The 15,737-nt window shown below is 35.2% G+C and overlaps 1 long non-coding RNA gene and 1 pseudogene across 2 annotated transcripts in view; both read left to right on the forward strand.

The window, feature by feature from the left end:
- Positions 1 to 1,939: 1,939 nt before the first annotated feature.
- Positions 1,940 to 15,737, forward strand: part of LOC139081745 (uncharacterized) — a 65,533-nt gene continuing 51,735 nt past the window's right edge. Inside the window, exon 1 of one of the 2 annotated variants that reach the window (XR_011536970.1) lies at positions 1,940 to 2,073. This is a non-coding gene — a long non-coding RNA (uncharacterized lncRNA). The remainder of the gene's footprint in view (positions 2,074 to 15,737) is intronic. The other variant, XR_011536969.1, reaches the window with a different exon arrangement.
- LOC103560981 (deoxycytidylate deaminase pseudogene) lies at positions 10,694 to 11,165 on the forward strand (annotated as a pseudogene).

Genomic DNA, 15,737 nt, shown 5'->3' on the forward strand with positions numbered 1-15,737 from the left:
CATTGTGTCCTCACATCTTCCCCCGCGCAAGTGCACAGCTGGTGTCTCTTTGTGTTTCCAAATTTCCTCCTCTTATAAGGATACCATTCAGACTGGATTAGGACCCACCCTAAGGGGTTCATTTTAATTGAGTTGCCTCTTTAAAAGCCCTATCTCTGAATACAGTCACATTCTGAGATACTGGGGGTTAGCACTTCAACATATGAATTTTAGGGTGAAACAGTTCAGCTCATAACACTGGCTATTTTCATTTTTCAAAATCATCTTGAGTTTCAAATGTGGTTTGTTTGTTTGTTTTTTGAGGAAGATTAGCCCTGAGCTAACTACTGCCAATCCTCCTGTTTTTGCTGAGGAAGACTGGCCCTGCGCTAACGTCCATGCCCATCTTCCTCTACTTTATACATGGGACACCTACCACAGCACAGCTTTTGCCGAGCGGTACCATGTCCGCACCTGGGATCTGAACCGGCGAACCCCAGGCCACCGAGAAGCAGAATGTGCGAACTTAACCACTGCGCCACCAGGCCAGTCCCTTAAATGTGTTTTTTTTTAATAGAGGAGTGTCATTGACATCTAGACTCTAGAGAATGTTGCTATGGCTTACAAAAGTAACCTTTAACACCCAAAAAGTCTGTGATTCTGTCTTATTTTACTAGTAATAATTGTTGTCCTAGCATTTATATTTAAATTGATGTGTTTCCTAGAATGTACGAATAATGCTGATTTTTCTTTATTAAGCCCAAAGAGAAACATTTTACGTTTCCCCTTGTTTCATGAGCTGCACTTGAGTAAGATGAAGAAAGTAGGAAGAGTAACTCCAGTGATCATCAAGATTTATCATAAATCTAAATTAATTAACATTTTGTATTGCATTGCAGTAGCGCAAGAAGGGATTATAGAAGAAAAGAATAGAATAAGGAGTGTAGAAACAGATCCAGGTATATGGACACAAATTACAACATAATTGGACTGCTTATTAGTGGTATTAGTCAATTAACTAACATTGAAAAAGTAAAATTTTCCCCCTATTTCGCACCATACATGAAAATCAAGTCAGGTATATTGCAGATCTAAATGTAAAAGATAAAATAGATAAGCTTCTCGAAGTTAAAATAGTACAGTTGTTTTCAAATGTGAACCCTAGACTATAAGAATCAGCGCATCTGGAAGACATAAGAAATGCAAATTCTTGGACCTCTTCCCTGACCTAAAAAATTAGACAATCTGGAAGTATGTCCCAACAATCTGTGCTTTAAAAGCCTTCCAGATGATTCTGATGCCCACTCAAGTCTGAGAACCACAGATCAAAGGGAATGTCTCATGACCTGGGATTAGGAATAAGTAATTTACAGGAGTGGAACACAATAGCCATAAAGAAAAATATCAATAAACTGTATCACATTAAAAAGAAAAACTGTTCATCAAAATACTACTTTAAGAAAGTGAAAAGTAAACCAGACTGATAAAAAATATTCACAATAGATATATGGAACAAATGACTAGTATCCAGAAATTATAAAGAACTTCAAATGAGCAAGAAAAAGACTGACCTCCTCCATGCCACACGTACACACAAATAGATAAAAACTTAAACTAGTAATTCATAAAGAGTGTATCTAAATGGCTAATAGACATATGAAAATATTTTAAGTACCATTAATTAAGAGGGAAATATAAACTAAAACAACAGTTGGATAAACTACACCCTCACTAGAGTGGCTAAAAATGAAGAGTTAATAATATCAAATATGTGTGAGAATGCGGAGAAGATGGAAGATAGATTGGTATAACTACTATGAAAGTCAGTTTGCCAGTATCTATTAAACCTCAATTTCCCAGTCTGTTCAGGAACTGTTTAGCTCCCAGTGACACCTAGTGGTGAAATAGAGACATTCGCAAGCATCAAGTTCAGCTCTTCCTCTGAAAATTTTGTTGCTCAGTTTCACTCCATTCTGAATGAGAAACCCAGTGCCTGATGTGGACAGTCACCTGCAGTAACAGCTGTTCATCTGTTGGGATCCTGATCTTAACCCACCACTTTAAGAAGAGCAGGCAAACTCAATTTGGAACCCTGTAAGTAAACTCTTTAGATGTGGGGAGCTTTGTAGTAAGACTTTGCTGTAAGTGGATGATTTTATCTGAATCTGTGCTTATGTTTTCCATAGTTACAGTCAGCCTCAAATGAGATCTCTATATTGCATTTATAATCTAAAAATCCCAATATCTCCAACTTTTGGGAGTCTACTTAAATCTCCAAATTAAAGTATTATGAGATACTTTACCAAGTAAACTCCATTATGCAAATTTAATTCTATTATCCTAAAACCACAAATAATTAATTTCTATTTTTCCCAATTTTATTTATGTATTATTAAAAGTATATTCAGGGCTGGCCCGTGGCGCAGCGGTTAAATTCGCGCGTTCTGATTCTCTGCGGACTGGGGTTCGCCGGTTCGGATCCCAGGTGCAGACATGGCACTGCTTGGCAAAAAGCCATGCTGTGGTAGGCGTCCCACATGGAAAGTAGAAGAAGACGGGCATGGACGTTAGCTCAGGGCCAGTCTTCCTCAGCAAAAAGAGGAGGATTGGGAGTAGTTAGCTCGGGGCTAATCTTCCTAAAAAAAAAAAAAAAAAAGTATATTCATTGGCATCAATTTTTTATATGAAAAAATTATCCCTGTACAAACGAATTCACAAATCAAATGTTGACTTTTACCTGTAAAGTTTTGCGTCTGTGAGTTTTCTTTTGTAGCCATTATTTCTACCAAAATGCAGTTTTCCCAGATTGAGTTGTACAGAGCTAAATGTTATTATATGCAGTTTTAGCCATGATAAATTTTATTGTGTTGGTTTTGCTGCTATTCATATTTATTTAAAAATTTAGATAAAGCAAAAATAGTTTAGCTCATTGATGCAATTTCAATGAGATGTTCTATGCTATTCCTATTTCCCAGAGTGGTTTCTTATATTGCTAATTTGGTTCTTCCACAAACTTTGCAAACTGTCTGCTAACTAGGCAGGCTCTGGACTGAGAGAAAAGGCTAGAAGAGGAGCAAATGTTCTCTGTTATAGAGACTATCATGTCACCTACAAATAAAGACAGTTAGGCTTCTTGCTTTACTATCTTTATGTCCTTAATTTCTTTCTTTTGCCTTACTAATTCTTATTTATTAACCTTAATCTTAATTAATAAGGTTGAGGCCTCCAGTAGAATGCTGAATACAAATGATGAGCCAGACATCCTTACCTTTTTTCCAATCTTACAAGAAAAGCCTATAATGTCACCATTTTGTATGATGTTAGCTGTAAGTTTTTGTTGATGCCCTTTAACAATTTGAGAAAGTACCCTTTCATTCTTAGTTTACTTGGAGTATTTGTCACAATGTGATGTTGAATGTTTCAAACATTTTATTTGTATCTGTTGAGATAATATTGTGATTATTCTCTTATATTTTGTTAGTGAATTATTTTTGATTTTCATATATTAAGCCAATCTTCCTTATCTGGGATAAACCCCATATGATCATCACATAATAAACCTTTTATGCACTGCAAGATTTTATTCAATTTTGTTAAAGATTTCTGTGTCTAAGTTTATAGGCAAAGTTGGTGTATAATTTTCTTGACTTGTAATTCCTTGTAAGTTTTTTTTTTTTCTTTTAGGAGGATTAGCCCTGAGCTAACATCTGCCAGCAATCCTCCTATTTTTGCTGAGGAAGACTGGCCCTGAGCTAACATCCGTGTCCATCTTCCTCTACTTTATACATGAGATGCCTGCCACAGCATGGCTTGCCAAGCACCCGGGATCTGAACCAGGGAACCCCAGGCTGCTGAAGCAGAACGTGTGAATTTAACTGCTGTGCCACTGGGCCAGCCCCCCTCTGCCCATTTTTTGATTTTGTTTTGTTTTTTGTTGTTTAGTTACAAGAGTTCTTTATACATCTTGAAAATTAACCTCTTGCGATATATATGATTTGCAAATATTTTCTCCCAGTTGGTGGGTTGTCATTTCATTTTGTTGATGTTTTCCTTTGCTGTGCAGAAGGTTTTAAATCTGATGTAGTCCTATTTGTTTAGTTTTTCCCTTTTTTCTCTTACCTGAGTAGACAGGATATTTGAAAAGATACTGCTAAGACTGATGTCAAAGGGCATACTGGCTGCATTTTCTACTAGGAATTTTATGGTTTCAGATATTACATTCAAGTCTTTAATCCATTTTGAATTAATTTTTGTGTATGGTGTAAGATAATGGTCTACTTTTATTCTTTTGCATGTGGCTATTCAGTTTTCCCAACACCATTTATTGACAAGACTTTCCTTTCCCTCTTCTATGTTCTTGGCCCCTTTGTCAAAGATAAGCTGCCCATAGATGTGTGGGTTTATTTTGGTACTCTCAATTCTATTCTGTTCATCTGAGTTTCTGTTTTTTGTGTGAATACCATGCTGTTTTGATTATTAAGTTTTGAAGTATATTTTGAATTGAGGGAGAATATTCCAACCAAAAACAGCAGAATACACATTCTTCTCAAGTGCACATGGAACAGTCCCAAAGGTAGACCATATTTTGGGAAACAAAGCAAGCTTCAATAAATTTAAGAAGATCAAAAGTATATCAAGCACCTTTTCTGATCACGATGGTATGAAAGTAGAAATAAACTACAAGAAAAAAGCTGGAAAAGTCACAGACGTGGATATTCAACAAAATGCTACAGAACAACTATTGGATCAATAAAGAAATCAAGGAAGAAATCAAAAAACACCTGGGGACAAATGAAAATTAAAACAACATCCCACAACTCATGGGATGTAGCAAAAGTGGTACTAACAGGGAAATATATGGCAATACAGGCCTACCTCAAAAAACAAGAAAAATCACAGACAACTTTACACTATTAATACCTAAGAGAACTAGAAAAAGAAAAACAGACAAAGCCCAAAGTCAGTAGAGGGAAGGAAATAATAACAATCAAAGCAGAGATAAGCAAAATAGAGACTGAAAAAATAATAGAGAGGATCAATGTAACTAAGTGCTGGTTCTTTGAGAAGATAAACAAAATTGGCTAACCCTTAGCCAGACTCACTAAGAAAAAAAGAGAGAAGATTCAGTTAAATAAAATCAGAAATGATAGAGGAGAAATTAAAACAGAAACCATAGAAATACAAAGGATTATAAGAGAATACTATGAATAGCTGTACACTAACAAATTGGATAACATAGAAGACATAGTTAAATTCCTAGAATCATACAACTTCCCAAAACTGAATCAAGGAGAAATAGAGAATCTCTTTTTTTTTTTTTCTTGATCCTTCTTGCTAAGGATCTATCAATTTTATTAGCCTTTTCAAAAACAAACATTTGGCTTTGTTGATTTTCTCTATGTTTTTTTTCTGTTTTATTGATCTCTTCTTTATTTTTATTATTATTTTCAACTTACACTGGGTTTACTTTGTTCTTTTTGTGTTGCTTCTTAAGGTGGAAGCTTAGATCACTAATTTTAAACCATCTTACCATTGTTATTTAATAAAAGCATTTGAACTCTGATATTTCTCTTCACTTTTCACCACTTTTAAAGCATCTCACATAATTTGATGTGCTGTTTTTTTGTTATAATTTGGCTCAAATTATTTTCTAATCTCTCTTTTGACTCTTTCATTAAGTCATCTATTATTTGAAATTGTGCTGCTTAATTTTCAAATATTTGGATATTTTCTAGATGTCTTATTATTCATGGTTCCAAAATCAATTCCATTGTGATCAGAAAATATACCAAGTGATTCCAATCTTATGATATTTACTGAGACCTCTTTATACCCTAGCATATGGTCACAATGACAAATGTTTCGTGTGAACTGGAAAAAAAACATATTTAGAATTTATAAGGTGTAATGTTCAATAGGTGTATATTAGGTTATGTTATACTGTTGTTCTAATTTTCTATGTCCTTATTCATTTTTGTTCACTTATTTCCTTAAATCCTAGGAAAAAGTGCATTAAAATCTCCAATCATAATTGTAATTTGTTTATTTCCCCCTTTTATTCTAAAGCTCTTTCCATCATGAATTTTGAAATTCTGTTATTAGATGCATTAACAGAATTTTTATGCTTTCTTTATGAACTGATCCTTTTTTCATTATAAAATATTCCCCTTATTTACTATTCCAAGACCTCTTCATTCCCTCTTGTATATCTGAGTTTACAACTTGCATTATTTTTCTTTATCCTAATGGACTTACTGTATGTAGTATTTGTCAGTAGGTCCACAGACAAAAATTTCTCTCAGATTTCATTTATCAGAAAATATTCTTATTTCATCTTAATTGATGAAGGATAGTTTTGCTGGATAAGAATTATAAATAGACGGTATTGTTTGTTTTTTATTCAACTTAGAAGAAATGATTCCATTACCTTCTAGCTTGTATTTCTTTTTTTTTTTCTTTGAGGAGGATTAGCCCTGAACTAACTGCTGCCAATCCTCCTCTTTTTTCTGAGGAAGGCTGCCCTGAACTAACATCTGTGCCCATCTTCCTCTACTTTATACATGGGACACCTACCACAGCATGGCATGCCAAGTGGTGCCATGTCTGCACCTGGGATTTGAACCGGTGATCCCCAGGCTGCTGAAGCAGAATGTGCACACTTAACTGCTGCGCCACTGGGCCAGCTCCTAGCTGGTATTTCTAATGAGAAGGCAAATGCCATTTTTACCTTTGTTCCCCTGCATGTGACTGCTTTAAGGATCTTCTCTTTATCTTTGGTTTCCAGCATTTTGTCTATGATGTGCATTGGTGTAGTTTCTTTTGAATTTACCCTGCTTGAGATTTACTTGGATTTTTTAATTTGTGAACTGATATTTTTCATCCACTTTGGGGAATTTTTGGCTATTATTTCTAAAAATACTTTTTCTTCCCCAATCCAATTATTATGACTCAAGTTATAAACAGTTATTTTAGTATTTCAGTATTTTTTCTCAATGTTTTATTTTAGATAATTTCTATTGCCTTTTCTTCAAGATCACTGACTTTTTCTTCTGCAGTGTTTATTCTGCCATTGAGGTCACCAAATATGTTTTTGTCTTTCAGAACATATTCCATGACTTTTGTGTATTTTAAACTTTGATATAGTCTATGAGATTCCCCATATGTTTACACACTCTTTGTATCTTTTCTTATAAATTTCCAAATATATATAGGTGTATATGTATTTATATCTATCTATATATATAAAATGGAAAGAGTTTCATTTATGAAAGGACTATTGAGAAGGTGTAGGGGAACCTCAAGTGAAGTAACCTGGAGCTAGTAGCAGCAAAGCTATCACCACCTATAGGCCTTAATGGACAAGTAAAGGCAAGTAAAGGGAGTCATTACTGGAACCTGGAAAGATAAAGAGTCACGTAGACTCAACCACTTTGAGAGGAGCTGTAATCTTTACTTGAGGGACAAAGCTAACCAGGGCCAGTGCCACAAGCCAAATATATTCATAATACCAGTTTTAACTTCCTTTTCTGCTAGTTCCAGTATCTGGTTTATCTATGAGTCTGTATTTTGATTTTTTGATTTTCTGTGTGTCCCATTTTCCTTTCTTAACTCACAATGATTTATGTTGTATTGAACATTGTATCTAGATAATAGTAGGGATTTTATTATACAACCCTTTTGCTTTGTTTTTATTACTAAGAGTGTGCAGTCTCTTTCCAGTGTATAGCTGCTAAAGTGAGAGGTAATTTTTCTGCTTTCACTAACTCTCAAGTTAATCTTGGTGCGGGCAGTAATTTTTTTAAATTGACCTGAGCTCTGGCTAACCTTCCTCCCAGTGCTACAGCTGTTCTTGTCCAAATCTAATTTCTTGGATCTTATCAATGCTTAATCCTGGAGACTGGTGGGAGTTGGACCTCAGTTTTGTCTTTTGAATCAGTGGCAGAAGAGCCCTTTGTTTCTAGGCACTATGAGAACGCATGAAACCAGAGAATACGCTAGCCTCACCATCACTCCCCTTTTCTCAGCTAAAAGGAGTGGGACGCCAGGGAGAAGTGTTAGGTCAAGTAAAGTATTGTTGCATTTGGGAATCTTCTAGAATCCTATCTCTCCAGCCTGGCCACCATTGCCAATCACTCATGTATCTCAGTCTTGGCAGCCTTTCTTTTCCACTGTTGCCTCTAGTAACTTCCACTGCTTGATAGTCATGTATAAAGGACTCCTCTCTGAAAAATAAGTCCATCTGGGTTTTTGTATGTGTGTGTGTCTATCTCTCTTCAATAGTTTCATAGATAAATGCAAGTTTTACAATATCTAAAAATTTTGGTGTTACCATGAGAATAAATATCTCCTACACTGTGTTTTTTATTTTTGAGGAAGATTAGCCCTGAGCTAACGTGTGCTGCCAATCCTCCTCTTTTTGCTGAGGAAAACTGGCCTTCAGCTCACATCCATGCCCATCTTCCTCTACTTTCTATGTGGGATGCCTACCACAGCATGACCTGCCAAGAGGTGCCATGTCCGCACCCGGGATCCGAACCAGCGAACCCTGGGCTGCCAAAGTGGAACGTGTGTACTTAACTGATGCCCCACCAGGCCAGCCCCTCTCCTACACTCTTTTATATCCCAGCCAGGAAATTGTTTATTATTGTTGAATTATAGCCAAATTGCAAAGAAAATCATAGTTTCTTCACTTTGTCTATAACTGATCCTTTTCTCCTCATAATTATCTAGTGCTGGGTAAAAGAAAGAGAAAGAAGAAAAAAATGTAATTATGTTGAAACTCAATGTGGAATCTAGTGCTCCATTTTTCTATTATGAGCCTAGGGGCTCTATTTTACAAATAGAACACAGATGAAACATGTCCTTTGGGGATATGACTCACAGAAGTTAAAATACCTCTAACTCTATTTCTTCCAAAGTAAACAAATAAACAAAATGTGTAACAAATAAAAAATCAACAAGAATTGAGCTTGGAGCTGCTGCAGAAGAAGAGTATGGGAGACAGAACTTGAGTTGCTAGAAACTTGGCTTTAGGGGCATAGTGTTCAAGCCAAAGACATAGACTGCTAATTCCAGGAAAGTTGGAAATGGATGAGGAGGGAATCATGAATGTCAGGATGCCAGGATAGAGATGCAGGAGCAGAACAGGGTGTGGTTGTGTTGAGACTAATTTCCATTGGAGCTTTGTTATAGGCATATTAGTCCTTGAAACAACGAGGAAGTAGAAAGCTAAATCTTAAACACACACTCTGAGTGTAAACCTTTACAGAGATCAGAGCAAAAGCAAACTCTCTTTGGAAAAAATCTTTGCCAAATTAGGCCAACTAAACTCATATGGATTCAAAACAATTATTATTTGAAATAAAGATTAGCAAACCATTATGCCAGTAGAGATGAGAAACAACATATGTAGATTACCCAGGACTAAAATATTGTGATTGTGGGAGAGACCATATATAATAACTATATGGATTTTTAAATAAATTGAGGATCCAACTACAAAGATAGCATTAGAAAAAGAAACTATCAGAAGTGGACATCTATAAATTAAAAATAAGTTGATGATATAATGAACTCCATGGATGCATTAAATAGCATAATAGAGATAGTTGAAAAGTGATTTAGAGAAAAGGAAGATATTTCTGAGGGATTTTTCCAAAATACAATAAAGAGAAATAAAGAAATGGAAAATTGTAAAAGAATGAATAAGAGCTATGGAGAAAAACAGAATGAAAAAGAGTAAAGATAGCTTAAGACACTTATGGGACACAATCAAGCAGACTGACATATGCATTATAGGGGTTCCAAAATGAGGAGAGAAAGAAAAGGGGGCAGAAAGCTTTTCCAAAGAAATAACAGCTAAAAACTTCCTTAACCTGGGGAAAGAAACAGACATCCAGATCCAAGAAGCACAAAGAGATTATCAAATAAGATAAATCCAAAGAGACCTACACCAAAATACATTGTTGTTAAATTGTCAAAAGTAAAGACAAGGAGAAAAGCTGAAAAGAAGCAAAAAGAAAAAAAGCAATTCGTTAAATACACAGAAATCCTCATAATACTATAAGCAGATTATTTAACATAAACTGCTATAACTTTAAGGTGTTTTATGTAAGACTCATGGTAACTACAAAAGAAAATAATAGTAGATACACAAAAAGTAAAGAGAAAGGAATCAAAGCACACCACTAGAGAAAAAGACAAATATTTAAATCTTGACAGGTTTGGTTTAAAAGCATATTTCTAAGAAATTCATTAGTCAAAGGAGAAATTATGCTGAAAATTTACAACAATTTAGGATTGAATAACAGTAAAAGATTCTATATAGGTTAAATAGATTAATATTTTTATTTTGTTGCTCAAATCTTTTATATCTATTTTGATTTTTTGGCTACCGTATTTACTAATAATCATGAGAATTGTTTTGAAATCCCCCTTGAAATTCCCTCCATTTTCACAAAGTGGTATTTCAAGGGAAATCTGTAGACTTTAACATGCTTATATTGGAACAAAGAAACTCTGAATATTAGTGAGCTAAATGGCTAATTTCAGAAATAATTGAATGGCTTGGTTCACTTAGGCAGTAATGGTGGGGTCCAGTAGAGGCCTGCAGGCAAATGGACCAAGGATGGGAGAATGGGGGGGGGGGGGGTCAGCTGAGTCAATCCAGAATGAGTACAGTCCTGCAAAAAGGGGGTGACCATAATGACCTAAATATTTCATGGCAGTGCGCTTCTTATTGGCACAGAGAAGCAAAGATCCAAAAGATCAGAGCCTGAATCATGAATGCATAAAACATGATTGTAGGGACTGGGTACAACAGAATACCAAATGGGTACAGTGATGACCTCTTCCCTTAGAGGACAGCAGAGAGTAAGCCAGATACCAAATACCTGTACATGTGCCGTGCCAAACTGAATGTCGTCATGAACAGAAATTCATCAAGTATAAAAGGATGTACTATACATGTCACCTTGTCCCTATGCAATGAGTGTGTTAAACTTATCATCCAGACAGGTATAAAAGAAGTTATTTTCATGTCTGATAAATACCGTGATAGTTATGAGACAACAGCTGTGAGGTTCATATTTGACATGGCTGTGGTTACATTCAGGAACTTCACACTGAAGTGCAGCAAGATTGCTTTTGATTCATTTGGCAGTAGACCAAGTCAGGAGCTTCAGTGAATTACATCTCATTAAATATCCAGAAGATTGGGATTACTCTCTTCTAAGAAGCTGCTAATGTCTTTCATCTTGAAGTTACACATAACTTTTTACTAGTTAGTACAGCAAAGGTAGACATCTAAAAACTATAAAGCCTCAAATCTTCCTATCTCTCCTGTCACATAAAATTGACTTCTGCTTACACTATTGATTTAGAGTTTAAAATAAAGGAGCCTGTAGATGGCCTGTCACACAGGGCCATCTGTGTGATGAGGGTGCTTCCCCCTTTTGTATCTTGGCTTGCTGGAATGCCATGATTCTGTAGAAGGGCACCAGCTATCTGTCATCTGCTGCATTTCTCTAGCTGCTCTTTACTGCTACAAGAGCTGGAAGGACAAATGAATACTTGCTTTTCAGATCACCTATGATTTCCCCAAGCAATAGTATAAACTACAGCCAGCCTTTCATTATCTTTAGAGTTAAAATTGCAGCCATGCCAGATGCATAGGACCATGAAAAATATAGAGTAATCCTACCTATTGAGTTTAATTCATAAATTCATTTACCAACAAAATCACTGAACACGCGCTGTACTAACCTAAGAATAAAGAGCCAAAATGAGAGGCAGAGAGACATTTATTTTGGGATTAAAAAGTTGCAATTCAGGGTACACAGATTCCCATAGCAACTCAAGTAGTGTCCTGCTAGAGAGTAAGAGGCAGGGGCCTTTAAAGTCAAAAGAGAGAGGTTTGCATTACAAAGTATGTTAATTGGGATTGGAGGCAGAAAGCTAGTTTTGGCTAAACATAATTGATTGCCAAGGCTAGCTAGGGGGAGGCAAAAGTCCATCACTGTGACATATTGCAGGTTTCTTGCAACATTCTCAGAATATTTGTATTAACTCAGTTCAAAAATGCTTGTTCTGCCCAATGACGACTTGCCTAAGACTCGTTTCCTTAATGGCTTCCCAACTCTATTTTAAGCTCGTCTACCTAAATGACCCCATTTTGTTCCACATTTCATATTTCCTCCTTTCAATTGGGGTTTTTCTCTGAAATCATCACTGATGAACCATTGACTTTTTAGTCCAACATTACTAGGATGGACCTGTCCCAGAAAGTTATGTCCTACATTGGGGAATTTTTTTCCTATTTTTAGTGGTTATTCCAAGGAGTCAGTGTCATAAGGGATAGGCCACATTTGAGCAAGAAGGGGGCAGTCAGGAAATGACTCTTAGGCAGTTTACATGTGGGAATTTTATCCAGTTAGCTGAAGGTTCATGTGGATAAGTTTATTTATCATTTTGATACAATTAGAGACCATAACCCTGGTGTTTCTTTAAGTTCTGGAGCAGATATGAGTGATTAATAGCATAAAAAGTTTAAATACAAGTACACATAGCAATATTCCAATAATAAACATATAAAAAATTCATTAAGTGACATTCTGAAACCATCGGTAAACTAAGTGGGTCTTTCTTAGCAAGAATGTTGAATTATTATCATAATGCTCAATAAATTTATCAGTGTGATAAAGTCTATTGTAAAGAGGGTCAATAATGAGGTTAGAGTGGTGTCTATGTCTGTACTGGCCTAGCCTCAAATCTCAGGAAAGCTCTTGACCTCAGATGTCAGCTATTTCTATTCCTAGTCAATTTGATTTGTAGGTCTCCAGCATTTATACAGGACTGAATGTCAGGTGGAGCCTTCTTTAGCTGTAAGATGTATCTCCAAGGTTCAATGCCTTGTAGTTCTGCAGCATTTTCAGCAGTCAGGAGCAATTGGCAAGATACTTTCCTACAGGGCTCAAGGGACGTCTTCCTCTGATGATGTTTCCAGAATATCCAGTCAGGAGGTTCTAGACTGTGACCAACAGGGTCCTTTAAATTAGAATCCTGGAAAGCTTTTTTTATCCTGTTAATGATAGGCTTGAGCATAAGACATTAGAGATTCACAGCGGCTGGTCATACTAACATAAGATAACAAGGGATTAGCTGAAGGTTGTGTACCAATACACATTGGTCTGCCAGTGATTATCTCATGTTGAGTGAGTTTATGTTTTTCAAAGGGAGCACTGCAAACTGCCAGTGACACCAAAGGAATCTTAGGCCAGGGAAGTTTGGTCTACAGGTATATAATGAAATCTCAAAGACTATTAACAAAACTAGAAATGAATATCTACAAAGAAGCTAACACAATTCTTTTCTATATAATTACCTTCATTTTTTAATCAAAGATTGTCACATTAAAACTAATTTGTTACTGCTAAAACTTGACTTGATTATTTATATAAGCAAGAGTGTCTGAATTTTGCAGGGATCAGGTAGAGAGAAAAAGTAAATGTTTCATCTTTGTTCACAAAATTATCTTACCAAAGAGAAAAGCGTTCTTTAAATCTGAAAAAACAAAACATTAGAGCATCCCCCAGCTCATGAAGTCCCATGTAATTAATACTTGCTCTGCTTAATGTATTTTTGCAAAAGCATCACAGTAATATTAAATAATAAAAAATTCAAAATTGGTTCATCATAATGCAATTGACAAATAAATTTTGTTATTTGTGTCACATAATATTTTAAGATAATACCTAGAGTTATGACTAATAACATTATACCAGGACATAGATTTTTAGGAATTTCACATAATTTTTAGAATATTTATATACATGTGTAAATACTACATAAAGAAGGCTTAATGTGATTTTTTTAATAATACTTCCCATGTAATTTAACATATCAAATAACTCTATTTAGTTTAACAAATCTTTTGAAATCCAGGTCAAAAAACAAAAAAAGCACTCCATTTAGAATCTGATTTTGGAAGTTTGTCAAAAATATCAAAAAAGCCTTTAAAACACTTGGTCAAATAGAATCATATGTCACTGTGAAATGGTAGTCAGTTATCCATTTAACCATGGTGGCAATTAGACCTTTAGGCAAATATGAAATGTTAAATGGTTGTAAGAAAAATCTTAGCTCTTATAATTAAAGACCTGATAAAAACAAAACAGGAAATTACTTTGATAAAACATAAAATCTCCGCCTTTTAGGAATACCATCCAAAGGTAAAAAAATAAAACCTTTCATAATCTCTTTATCAAGAGCAGACTAAAAGCCAAAAGAAAGGGCTGATCCCATGGCTGAGCGTTTAAGTGCACCTGCTCCTCTTTGGTGGCTCAGGGTTTTGCTGGTTCAGATTCTGGGTGCAGAGCTAGCACTGCTCATCAGGCCGTGCAGAGGTGGCAGCCCACATGGCACAACTAGAAGGACCTACAACCAGAATATACAACTATGTACCGGGGGCTTGGGGAGAAGAAAAAAAATAAAGAAATAAATAAGAGTGACAACAGATGTTAACCTAGGGCCAATATTTAAAAATAAAAATAAAAAATAAAAGCCAAAAAAGCCTTGTCCTAATAACACAGAGAAAACCAAATTCTAATTTTGAACCAGCTTATTTTTGACATTAAAACTCATTTACTTCATTAAATTCATTTCAATCTTAGCCAGCTTGACTTAACATAAAACTTTTTTTCTCAGGGCTCCTTTTTCATAAACCTTATATAACGTTCCTTCTTATAATTAGAATTGGTCCTTTCCTGTTTCCCATAACCAGTTTTATTTTAGGACAAATTGACTTTTCTAACAAAAGCACCTTCATCATTTGTACATTTTTTACTGAAAACATACATTTCCTCATACTATAGATTTTTCAATGTGGCATAAGACATGTTTACTAATAGACTCAAACATCTTTTAGGTTTCTTTTTGTAATAAGAAGCCAAAAGAAGATAAATGTATGTTTAGTAATTAATGTCTAATATTTTATATTATTTGGAAATGATCTGGATAATAAATTCCTATCTAAGTTAGCAAAACTCTAAGATTACAAGTTACCAAAATGTTTTGAAGTTTTTAAGGACACATAAAACAACACATAATTATTGTTAAAAAATTCACCTAAAAACCTTTCATCTATTTAATTTACTTGTTCCAAATAACTATGTTTAGATTACCTACAAAAACTTCATGACATGTTAGAAAAAGGTCGGCCATCAATTTTTTTGCTGACAAATTTTGTAACAGAGGTACTATGAATTTGTTTGACTTTTAGTAGTCCTAAATAGAACAAAAGTTTGTATATAATACTGGTAACTCTAAAGTCGAGCCTATTTTAATTAACCCAACAAATAAATTAGCTTTGATATCAAGTATTTTCCTAGAACACGTGATCCTGAAATTCATTTGAGGGGCTGGCCCCATGGCCAGGTGTTGGGTTCGCATGCTCCACTTCGGTGGCCCAGAGTTTTGTTGGTTTAGATCCTGGGCATGGACATGGCACCACTCATCAGGCAATGCTGAGGCAGCATCCCACATAGCACAACCAGAGGCACTCACAACTAGAATATACAGCTACGTACTGGGGCACTTCGGGCAGAAGAAAAAGAAAAAGAAGAAGATTGGCAACAGATGTTAGCACAGGTGCCAATCTTAAAAAAATAAAAAAAAACACAAGAATCAATAATGAGAAAATTATAAAAAATTCATTTGAGTTGGTTTCTATTACATTTTTGAGAGTATACTCAATTTATATG

This window comes from Equus przewalskii, unplaced genomic scaffold (assembly GCF_037783145.1).
Source record: "Equus przewalskii isolate Varuska unplaced genomic scaffold, EquPr2 ChrUn-7, whole genome shotgun sequence".
Lineage (NCBI taxonomy): Eukaryota > Metazoa > Chordata > Mammalia > Perissodactyla > Equidae > Equus > Equus przewalskii.